The sequence below is a fragment of the Dreissena polymorpha genome, chromosome 2 (genome assembly GCF_020536995.1).
Source record: "Dreissena polymorpha isolate Duluth1 chromosome 2, UMN_Dpol_1.0, whole genome shotgun sequence".
Classification (NCBI taxonomy): domain Eukaryota; kingdom Metazoa; phylum Mollusca; class Bivalvia; order Myida; family Dreissenidae; genus Dreissena; species Dreissena polymorpha.
Genome location: NC_068356.1, coordinates 122793021 through 122803726, shown reverse-complemented (window position 1 = coordinate 122803726; position 10706 = coordinate 122793021). Strand labels below are relative to the sequence as shown.

Sequence of the window (10706 nt, the reverse complement as noted above, 5' to 3'; positions counted from 1 at the left end):
TACCTTTACTTGTGCATTCAAAGATGCATGATACCGTCGCATGAACTCGATTTGCGACCGTTATGCATGTAATGTTGAAAAGTCTCCTTTCATACTCGACAAATTCAAAATCTTGAACTTGTATTGGGTAAAGGAACAGTTGTGTTACATATAAACTCCACATAAAAATATATTTGACTTGAATAATTGTCTACATTATGTATTTCACATCAAATAATAGTATGTTGAAAACAAGGTATGCCAATCGGCGTTAATATAGATATGTTATGCTTATTACTGAATGTGTCACTTAATTGGAGGAGCGATCTGAAAAAACTATAACTAATTCTCATCACATGGGCGCTCATTAACTCTTTTAGAAGAGTTTTTTAAAAGTGCATGCGTAGCATTCGAAATTCGAACGCTTTTTCATAAAATTTATTAATCACGTACGTTGGGGTGTAAAGCGCCCCAAGTATCCGCTAAAAAGACATAAATGAATTTATACAATATAAGGTGACTTTGAGTAAAACATTAGTAAAGAATGAAGAAAACAAATTATTATATAATTATTAGTGTCAGAGTCTTTTAAGATATTAATTTTTAAATTATTCCAGTCTTTTCACGTCTGCACGTACATGTATGTAATGAAATGAATAAATAAATCTAAAAAAATAGTAACGATTTTAACAAATACACAGTCACCAACCTAAATGTTGCAGGGAGCCGTTTCATCAACGATTTACGACTAGTTGTAAATTACGATTTACATAAATTACGATGTTTCAATGAAATCGCGTTTCATCAAGCAAATCGTAAATTAAAATTACATAAATTTCATACATAAATATACGACTGGGTAAGGGCACCCGTAAATTAACGTAATGGCGGTCGTTTTTGTCATCCAAGATGGCAGGAGACGAACAATTACCAATGCCAAGGCTTTTAAGGGAGAGATTGTTCTCGAAAACCTAAGAGATGAGAACATTGCTTCGATATATCGTCTAAGTAAGGGCGGAATAGAGCGATTGTTGGTTTTGATCGGGGAAGACATAGCACCAACTTGCCGGCGAGCTCATCCCTTTCATTCCGTCGCTTAGGTATGTAAATAAGGCGAAGAAATCATTGATTTAAACAAGTATAATTATAAAATTGTATTTATTTTCAAATAGCAAATAAGTAGCATTTAACCCAAAAACTTGAGAGTAGTTGCCCTTTGTTTACTTAGCATTTGACAACTCGGATTTTGCAAAATGGTTGAAGAATAAGTTATTGTTGTATCTTTTCTTAATAAAAGCATTCGATGATTACCGTTATTAGTTTAAGCATTTAAGCATTTATTGTTTTGTTTCTTTACAAATGACTTTATGTTAAACTCATTCTATTTTGTGTCGACGTATACTTATCGATGACTTTAAGTGCAGACTGATTTACCCCACCCGCTAATGTTGAACTTGTAGTTGTTCTACTTCCAAATGTTATGATTGAACAATACTTTACCTCGAAATTGTTGATTATAACATCGTGATCATGAAAATGAATATGACATCATGATGTTGTTTGTGTTTGCTATTTTTAACCAAGTTATTGTATTGGTTAGTTAAGTAGATGCTGAGAAATGGTACCTTATGTATTTAATAATTGTAGAAAAATCACCTTAATTGTTTCTATATTGTTCTCATTTGATTACAATGTTGTTCGATTGGTCATTGTCAGCTCGGATACTACTTACCTGTACCCCGGGTACTCTTTAAGTATACTTACATGTACATACTAACCCTGTTACAGTTAATATACTTTAATATAGCCGGAAATTTAATGCTAAATGGGTTGTTGTAGGCTTAATTTTTTTAATTATGTTCACATTAATGTCATTTTTTTTCTCAAATAGTCTTTATATCATCGAAATTTATACTCAAAAAGCATATTGATGCAGTTTTTTCAAAAGGTAAGTTTAATTTAGATAAACAATATGGCTTTACATTTATCTGTAGTGCACTGTACCACATCGAATTTTGGGCAATAATACAACTCGGGTACAGTCTAATAAGGACCGGGTACGTTTAAGTATATTAACCTTACCCGAGGTACATGCAAGTATGCTTAATGATACCAGGGGTACATGTAAGTAGTACCCAAGCTGTGAATAACCAATCGAGCTTGAGTAAAGTAGATTGTACTTTATGTCTTTAATAATTGCAGAACAATTACCTTATTTATTTCTATATGGTTTCCATTTGATTACAATTTATTTATTTGTCAAATTCAATTCTGCAGTGCTATAAATATGCACCCCCCATCCAAAAAATTTATTTCGTGCATATTGATGGGGCTTTTTTATTTATTTACTCCTTTTCTGCATTCCTCCCTTTTGTGTTGGTAGTGTGAACATGAAATGATGAGCACTTTCATGTTAATGAATAACTTTTATTTTTTTATAGATTTTGGCATATTGCATATTGCCAAGGGAGATGCTTACTGAGGATTCCATGCCATTAATATGCAGGCTGTTGCTGATGCCAGCATGAGGTAAATGTAAATACAGTATTATGATTCATTACCTTATCATTAAATTTGGTATAAAGCAGATAAATACCATAAAATGTTGAAATAAGCGTAATGCTTATCATCTTTGACATCTAATAATTATTAGTTACGCACATGCGCAAAAATCATTAACTACCACAATAAGCACCATTAGCACTGTGTGATCAAGCTTTTGTTCTTTTATGTGTTAGCCAATGCAGCTATCAGTATTATCTTTAAATATTGTCTTAAGTTACATTATTTCATCTAGGTAAGGTAACTAAAATATAGTGATTTGATAATACTTAAGCTAGTTTTGTGAAAATTATTGAGATGCTTTCCTACCTTAATCTAACAATATTAACTGTGGACTGCTGTTTTATCAAAGACAAAGCAACTGCCCAATAAAATATTTCAATTTACAGCAATATCTGAGCACCAATGATGAGGGTCATCTGCTGGGAGATAGTGGGTATCCGTTAAGGACTAACCTGATGACCCCTTAACCTCATCCCTCCCATGCTGCGGAACAGGCCTACAATGACCATCTATGTAGAGGGTGGGTAGTAGAAAGGGCATTTGGAGTGTTGAAATCACGAGATTGGTAACATATTATATAGGTTGTGAAATATAAGTCTTATTAGTGCGAGATCAACTTACCACACAGTATTTTAATGAAGTATTAGTGCCAATCTCTTTCTCACAGTGTCTTAAATCAAACGTAACTTTTAAAGCTTGATAAAGTACAACTTTAATAATCAAATTTTAGAATTTATATGTAAATTAACTTTTATAATAACTGAGGGTTGTTTGCATGTGTAAATATGATGTTTCATAAAAAAATGTCCGTTTAAATAAACTGATGATTTATTTATTTTATTTTAAATCTTAAAAATTCATTTTGCTTATCATCAGACTCTATGTATGAAATATTGTTTACTAGTGCATTTAAATGATATTGTGCATTAATAGTGAATACAGGCACAAATAAAGTGTTTTGTAGGCTATATATTATATATAATTTATATTGAAATTAAATTAATGTCAATGGTATCAGGACAATTTAGTCACTTAGACAAATGTCTATGTTAAAGAAATACTTTTGATATTTGTTTAGATATCTGCATGCCACTGGTGGATGTTGGCCTTTCAAGTCCAATAAGTGCTGTAAAATATCAACTGTGTACATGCCCCTGCATAACCTGTGTCTGGATTCAAACGTTCCACTGATAGAGGAATTGGTTGGAAATGTGATGGAACCGGAAGTTATGAACAACACACCAGTACATCGAGCAGCATGTGATAAGAGGCAGCAGCTGATCAAACTGTTTCATAAAATGTGTTAAAAATTTATAGTTATAAATGTTATAAAGTGATAGATGGCTCGAGTCTTCTCTGAATAGGCAGAGCTACACTACTCAGCCAAATGGCGTAAAGTTGTGTCATAGCTGATTTGGAAGGATTGGTATTCCTGGTCGTCTAGACACAATAGTTACAACAGCTGATGTTTGCATGTTTTATAATTGTGTATGCATAATTTGTCTCATATTTACTTCAAGGTTATAGGTTTGTGAAAGAAAAAAATGTCAATGTTCTGAGGACCAATAAAAAAAGTTATGTGTTAGGTATTACCAAGTGCTTGATTTAATATTTATTTTAAAGGGAACTTTTCCTAAATTTTGGCAGATATTCAAGTTTTTCATTAAACGCTTTTATATTGATACATGTAAACACTGGATCTAAAAAGCTCCAGTAAAAAAAGAATACAATTAAAGAAAGATAAAAAGTAACTCCTACAGGGCTCAAACCACTGACCCCTGAAGTAAAAGCCTCACACTAAGACCACTTGTCCGTCCATGTTGATACAATGAGTGATGTATTTTACACTTTATATAAGCAATCCTCATCGTGTCACAAAATATTACGACAACAACAGAACTCTACAAATTATTCAATCGTCGAGTGTTGCAGCAGAAAGTTGCAACGCTTTAAAATTTTCAAGTTTTTAAATCGTCAAAAGTTGCATTTAACGGATATTTTAGAGCATGGTAAATGTTCAGTATTACTGTTTCCTCACAAATATCATAACTACAACAAATGTTTGCGAATCTTAAACTTATTTTTTTTAATTTAGTCAATTTACCAAAACTGGAAAAGGTCCCTTGAATATTGAACAGTTATCTGAGCTCCAGAAAAGATCATATACTCAAGGTACTTTTCCCCATTAACAATTATTCAAGTGATATTTTACCCACTGACTTTCGCTCTAAAAGGTGTTCTCTGTAATGAACATTCTCAAAGCCACATTAAAACAAGGGCTGTTAGTAAAACATGCATGCCCCCCATTTGGGCTGTCAGTTGTAGTGGCAGTCATTGTGTGAATACGTTTTTTGTCACTGTGAACTTGACCTTTGACTTAGTGACCTGAAAATCAATAGGAGTCATCTGCCAGACATGATCAATGTGCCTACGAAGTTTTATAATCCTAGCTGTTGGCATTCTTGAGTTACCATCCGGAAACCATTTTACTATTTTGAGTCACCGTGACCTTGACATTTGACCTAGTGACCTGAAAATCAATAGGGGTCATCTGCAAGTCATGATCAATGTACCTATGAAGTTTCATGATCCTAGGCGTAAGCATTCTTAATTCATCATCTGGAAATCCTTTTACTGTTTCAACTCACTGTGACCTTGACCTTTGACTTAGTGACCTGACAATCAATAGGGATCATCTGCCAGTCATGATTAATCTACCTATGAAGTTTCATGATCCTATGTCCTAAGATTTCTTGAGTTATCTATCATCCGGAAACCATCTGGTGAACAGACCGACCAAGCAAAACAATATACCCCCTCTTCTTTGAAGTGGGGCATAAAAAGTGGGCTTGTAAATGTAACGGTACTTTATAATAATAAGTGTGCTGTCTATAAATATGGATATTATTGTCATAAAAAAATAGAAGTTTTCCAATATATTAGATTGTTTCCGAATGTATTTACTAAACTTTACCCCTTTATGAGTCTCTGTTCAATTATTTAGTCATCTACCGTTAAAATGTTGTTTACCTGTGCATTTTTTTTGTATTTTTATTGAAATGTTTATGATAATAATGTTTATGGTATTTGATAACAGTTGCTATTACACTAGTTTTCAATGAATAAAACACAAAGAACATTCACAAATATTTATTATTAATCAGGAAGTAAAATATATTAACTGGGCATGGTATTATAATTCATATGACAATTTATATCTTACATGATAGTATGTGTAATAATAAGTTTCATGGACTCACTGAACACCATCACATGTAAAATTAATTAAAAGTTCCAGAAACAATTGAGCAATTTAGAATTTCATTTTTTTTAAAGAGAAACCAGTTCCTCATGATTATTGCTTATGTCCCTCTGAATGGCATATCTTCCCCTTGACGCCATCGACATCTCCTCCCGAGTTTTATTACGCTGTTGCTTCATTCTTCACATGTTGCTGCGAGCAGATAAATTTACTAGTTTATACATTTAACAGAACTAAATATTAAATACACAACATATGACACTATGTTCATAATAAGTAAGCATGCCTACATGACCTGGTTTTGTTTCTGAAAGTTGGTTTTTGTATTGCAAAATTAACCTAGCTTTCTGAACTTAAACTCAACATTTGTGTGTGACACTAATGCTCTACATTCCAATTTCTTTTTTAAGTACATGGATGTCGAAAGAATTAAATAAAAAATACCTTGACACACAAGTTCATACCCTGGTAAATAGGTTACCGGTAATAAAGTTAAATGAAAATATGCAGCAATACTTTATCCCCATAAAACAGAGAACAATGAAAAACAAGAGCACCGCATAACAGGTGTGAACGCTCGGCTACGGGTGCATTTTTTAACGAATAAAAGCTTGTCAGAATTATTTTAAGGTCCTTCACCTTTGACCTAGTGACCCAAATATGGGTGAGGCGTGTAGAACTCGTCAAGGTGGAGCTGCATATGAAGTTTCAAAGTTATAGGTGGAAGCACTTTGATTTTATGGCTAAAGTTCAATACATTGACAAAATGTTAAGGACTGAGCATGACACGGACGACACAACACGCTGGCTATGACAATACCTTGGATTTTCTCCGAAAACAGCCCAGCTTTAAATTGAAAACATAAATTGTTACATTTTCATTGTAGGAAATAATTAGCAGTCAGCTTTACTATAATCTATAGAAAAAATAAATAATTACTAGTTGTTGCTTCTGCCTTCAGTTTTATGTTTTAATGTAGCTGAGTGACACAACTTCTGTTTGAGTTTTGTCAACCGTGTTCTCTGTCCATTCAATTTTGGTCCTTCAGCCAGTAATAACATTTTCTTTTCTGGAAAAACAAAGAAATGAAAACTGCATTTGTGATCTTTACATGTAACACAGTTTTGCAGAGAAAGCAATATAAATCAATGATGATTATTTACATCTTGTGAATCAACACTATAATAAATTATTGTGGAAAATGATATTTATTTAATGCTTTCCGGTGGTTTATAGAGAAATATCGGTGGATTAAAACGGATAATTTCACTTTTTCAAACAATGAAAATTATCAGTGAGAATTATCGATAATTTTCATTGCTTAATGTGAAATGACGTCATTTATTTGACAAAATGACGACATAATCCCAACGACATTCTTAAGTAAAACTCTTTAACAATGTATATAAACTGCGAAAAAAGCATAAAATAAAAAGAAAATTTGTTGGATTCGGTGAAATATTGATTTTAATTCACTCGTGATCATAGAAAATATATATTTTCACTTGTGGCTGCGCCACTTGTGAAAATATCATTGTCTATGATCACTCGTGAATTAAAAACGATGATCCACCGAATCCAACAAATATCCCCTATATAATAGACAAACAAATAGCATTCTCAATGATATGACATTTGTGATTACTAAACATGTTGTGTCATGTGAATCTAATACCTTAATGAAATAAAATATTTGATAATTGAACACAAAAATGCTGACATGACAAACTTTCAATCCACGATGTCTTGTTATTATTGTCAGCCTGAATTCCGATTGGTCTCTATTAAATTATATTATTAAACTGTTAATTGATCTACACCACAGTCACATTTCTGCATAGAATTAACAAAACAATTAATCTTACCAATACATTTTTATTCATGGATAAAGAAAATAAGCAAAAAATCTTCATTCTTGTCAATATCAATTGCCGCCTTAGAGTCTTTTGATGATTTTTGCTTTGGCAGACACTTGGCTGAAATAATTCGTGTTCAGATTTATCCTGAACGCGAATTATTTCAGCGGTCTTCATTCATAACCAACAAGTTCTCAACTCACATTTCAACCGTCTCCATCCAAAATAACTTCTTTTTGCGTTTAGTAACGGAAGGAGTGTCGGCCAAACAGCAATCGGTAGCCTTCCACACCGGTCTACACGTCGTTTTCCAGTGTTTGTTTTTGTTTCGATTCACAACTAGCATTGTTTTTGTTAGTCCAAATAATTAGACGTAATTCGACCTCATATTTATAGGAGTATGTTTTTTTGTGCGATGTTTGCCTTAGCTGACAGAACGCGCGAAAATTACGTCATGCAATTTTTCAGACTGTGTCACTATTTTTTTCGGTTACAAAATACGTATATTTAAGTAGTCGTATTTTATGTATGTTGCATTTACGATTTCGTTGATGAAACGGAGTTTATGTAAAATCGTAAACGACTACATTAATCTCGATACATAATTTACGATCGTATAAAAATACGTAATTATTGATGAAACGGCCCCCAGGTCTTAATTAGTTAATAAAGAGGTTATATGAAAAATTAATATAAATGATAACTATTCACACTTCCTTAAAAAACCACCAAGAAAAGTAAACAGTATACTGAAGTACACTTCAAAAATAAAAGACAAAAGGTGTTTTCAGCGAACCACCCCAAGTCATGCTCGGGTACTTCCCGTGATGGTCCGCCAGATACATATGAAGATGTCTACAGCTGAGCAAGATGATGGATCTGGAGCAAGTGAGAGCCTTCGGTACCACTCCTCACCCGTCCAAGCCCCACCATCTAGCTTAGCCTGAAATAAGTGTGAAACACAATATGTGTACAATAACAAATGATTTTGAAAAAAAAACCTCTTTACTTAAAGAAAGATTAGTCAAGTATCCTATGACCTACATGAATGAAAATGTGTACTGGTATGTCGAAATACATAGTGATGAAAAATGAGAGGCGATGAAATTCAATGAGTGAAATGAGATGGCCCATCACTGGGTTACATAATATATGAATACATGATTGAAATGACTCATAGGAATACTGATGATAAAAGAGATGATGCAAGAATACAATTTACAATATAAAAGTAACAATTCACAACAACGTCACTAAACACAAGATAAACACTATCGCGTTGCCTCTCTGATCCGGGGTGACAACCCGAGTAACAGCCAATAACGGCCCTGCAGCTGCCATCCTGAAATCAGAGAGAAAACGCAAACAGCAGAAAGAAAATAAAATATACAATATTAAATATTTTCATTATTATAGAAATTTTCCGTAATTTTTGTAATATAAATCTGCATGGAATACTACTGTTTCATTGGTTGTATGGCATAAACCACCCCAATATAAATAAAAGTAGTCATTTGTTAAGCGATGAAAATCTAATGTTATTCTAAATTTTATTCTATTTATAAATTTAATAATTAAGTCTAAGGGAGATAATAATATTTTAGCGTGTATAACAGAATTCCTACCTGTCCTAATAACGAAAGTACACAAGTACAAAAAGTACATTTCTCTTTTGCTTGGTTAAATTTTTTATCATATAAATATTTATTTACATACACAACAGAATGCGCTAATTTAAAACAAGTATTTCTACACACAGGATCAACTGATGTGGAAAATATATTTCTAAATGTATTTTTAAAATCAATTAATGGAAATTCTCTATTACATCTTGGAATATATTCATTATTTGGATTTATTAAAAATGCATATATTTCTTTAGCAGACAACTGTTTAAAATTTTCAGTTTGAACATCCTTTATAAATTTATGAAATACTTTTAAACATTCAATATAAAAAGAAGGAATAAATTCACTGTGGGGTTCACTGTTACTGTGTAATGAAGGATTACATTTTCTTAGTTGCATCCCTATCCAATACCTTTTAAAATAAACCCAAGGAGATTTATAATCATTTAACAGTTTAAATAGGTGTGATAGATAAAATGCATTAATTCTTTGATGAACATAAGGTACCCGAAGGCCACCTTAAGTGAAGTCTAAAATAATGTTTTTCGAGCTATTGGTTCGTAAACACTGCCCCACATAAACTTAATACAAATATTTGTATCATATTCATATAGTGACTCGGAATTGTTAAACATTGAACAAACACAAAACTTTTGATACTACATATGTATTTAAAACAGAACTTTAACCTTTAACAGATTTACATTTATTAGACCACATTTTAAATGTATTTGAGAAATTAATAAACGATTCATTGCAAATATCATCATCAGTTAAATCATGGCCAAATTTATATCCAAGTAATGTAACTTTTTTCACTTATGATATGCCAGGTGGATGGTCAGACCTGTTTTTCCATTTACCTAAAAACATTCCACAACTGTTATTATAATTTATTTTAGAACCTGAAACTTTTTGAAAATCAGAAACATGACGAAAGAAATGAAACATAGATTTGTCATCTGTTAATACCGATGTATTATCATCGGCATATAAAGACATTTTAACACGAAATTTATTTCCCGGTGTGTGTATACCATTTATATTATTATCATCTTTTATCCCATTTTCAACGCGACATTGACGGTATAACACCTTATGAAATATACTAGTCTGTATTCAACACTGTGGGATATACCTGTCGCGTGCACGGACTATTTTTTACTTTACCACTGAATGATTTTTCATAAGAAATAAAGTCGAGAAAACTTTAGCTTTAAAATTATACGACCTTCAACCTTTAAATCTAGTCATATGACATAAATTTTCGCCATCCATATAATGATGAATCGGCTGAAAATGACACTTATTGCATCATTTTCCCCAAAATAAATTTGACGATTTATTATAAACGCAACTTATTTCACATGTACATGTACTGTATATCGATATATTTGAATTGTTAATTTATCATA

At 32.2% G+C, this 10706-nt stretch overlaps 2 long non-coding RNA genes across 2 annotated transcripts; one reads left to right on the top strand and one right to left on the bottom strand.

Annotated features, from left to right (window-relative positions):
* The first annotated feature begins 1758 nt into the window (after positions 1 to 1758).
* Positions 1759 to 3881, top strand: LOC127868833 (uncharacterized). Its single transcript, XR_008044265.1, has 3 exons — positions 1759 to 2508; positions 2931 to 3064; positions 3623 to 3881. It is a non-coding gene; the product is annotated as an uncharacterized LOC127868833 (long non-coding RNA).
* A 1798-nt stretch (positions 3882 to 5679) lies between these two features.
* LOC127868834 (uncharacterized) lies at positions 5680 to 8292 on the bottom strand. The gene is made up of 3 exons (XR_008044266.1): positions 7867 to 8292; positions 6747 to 6876; positions 5680 to 5998 (listed from the first exon to the last, which is right to left on the bottom strand). It is a non-coding gene; the product is annotated as an uncharacterized LOC127868834 (long non-coding RNA).
* Positions 8293 to 10706: the final 2414 nt, after the last annotated feature.